At 43.0% G+C, this 1123-nt stretch overlaps 1 non-coding gene across 1 annotated transcript; it reads left to right on the forward strand.

The window, feature by feature from the left end:
* The first annotated feature begins 550 nt into the window (after positions 1-550).
* On the forward strand, positions 551-654 carry LOC148569150 (small nucleolar RNA R71). Its single transcript, XR_015881985.1, has one exon. It is a non-coding gene; the product is annotated as a small nucleolar RNA R71 (small nucleolar RNA).
* The last annotated feature ends 469 nt before the right edge of the window (positions 655-1123 follow it).

Consider the following 1123-nt stretch of genomic DNA (forward strand, 5'->3'; position numbering starts at 1 on the left):
GTTGGGTGGATATTGATATGATCGCTGTGTGGAGTGTTGGTAAGTTACATTATTGTTGGGGTTGTGACATCTCTGATCTTGGCCTTGATCTTGTTGATTTCCCCACCCAAAGTTTGGGTGGTTCTTCCAACCAGTATTATAGGTTTTGGAGTATGGATCATGAGCCTGCCTAGGTGAGTTCCCAACATAATTGTCTTGTTCCCAGTCACCCCCTTCCTCTGTATTCACTCTTTCTTGAGCTGGTGATGAAGTGGTGACTGCTGCAACTTGGTTATCTTCCATCTTCTTGGTAAGGTCAGCTAACTGCTTGGTGATGATCTTGTTTTGAGCCAGCAATTCATCCATATGGTTCAGCTCCATCACTCCTCGAGTGTTGCTCATTTCAGAAGCATAGAAGTAGTCATTCTCAACTACAGTTTCAATGGCATCTATGGCTTCTTCAATGGTCTTCTTTTTATTTAGAGACCCCCCAGATGAATGGTCTACTGCCTTCTTTGATTCATAAGAAAGGCCCTCATAGAAAATGTGCAGTTGAACCCATTTGTTGAACATGTCTGGTGGGCACCTTCTTGTTAAATCCTTAAATCTCTCCCATGCCTCATAGAGAGTTTCACCATCTTGTTGCCTGAAGGTTTGTACCTCAGCTCTCAACCTGTTTATTCTTTGAGGAGGGTAGAATCTTGCCAAGAATTTGTTCACCACGTCTTCCCAGGTTGTTAAACTCTCCTTCAGGAAGGATTCAAGCCATTTAGATGCTTTGTCCCTGAGTGAAAAAGGGAACAAAAGCAGTCTATAGGCATCAGAATGAACACCATTAGACTTCACATTGTCACATATTCTTAGGAAGGAGGTTAGATGTTGATTGGGGTCTTCTTGGGTGCTTCCTCCGAATGAACAGTTGTTCTGAACAAGGGTGATGAGCTGGAGTTTCAGTTCAAAGTTATTAGCATGTATGGTGGGCTTTTGGATGCTACTTCCACAATTTCCTCGATTTGGATTGATGTAAGAGCCTAGAACTCTTCTCTCTTGCCCAGCATGATTCACTGGACCTTCTCTGGCATGGTTGTGAGCTTCTTTCTCATGGTGGTTTTCCATATTTTCCTCCATGTCTGGTTCAAAGTAT

The sequence above is a fragment of the Arachis ipaensis genome, chromosome B4, assembly GCF_059453495.1.
Source record: "Arachis ipaensis isolate K30076 ecotype BB chromosome B4, ASM5945349v1, whole genome shotgun sequence".
Lineage (NCBI taxonomy): Eukaryota > Viridiplantae > Streptophyta > Magnoliopsida > Fabales > Fabaceae > Arachis > Arachis ipaensis.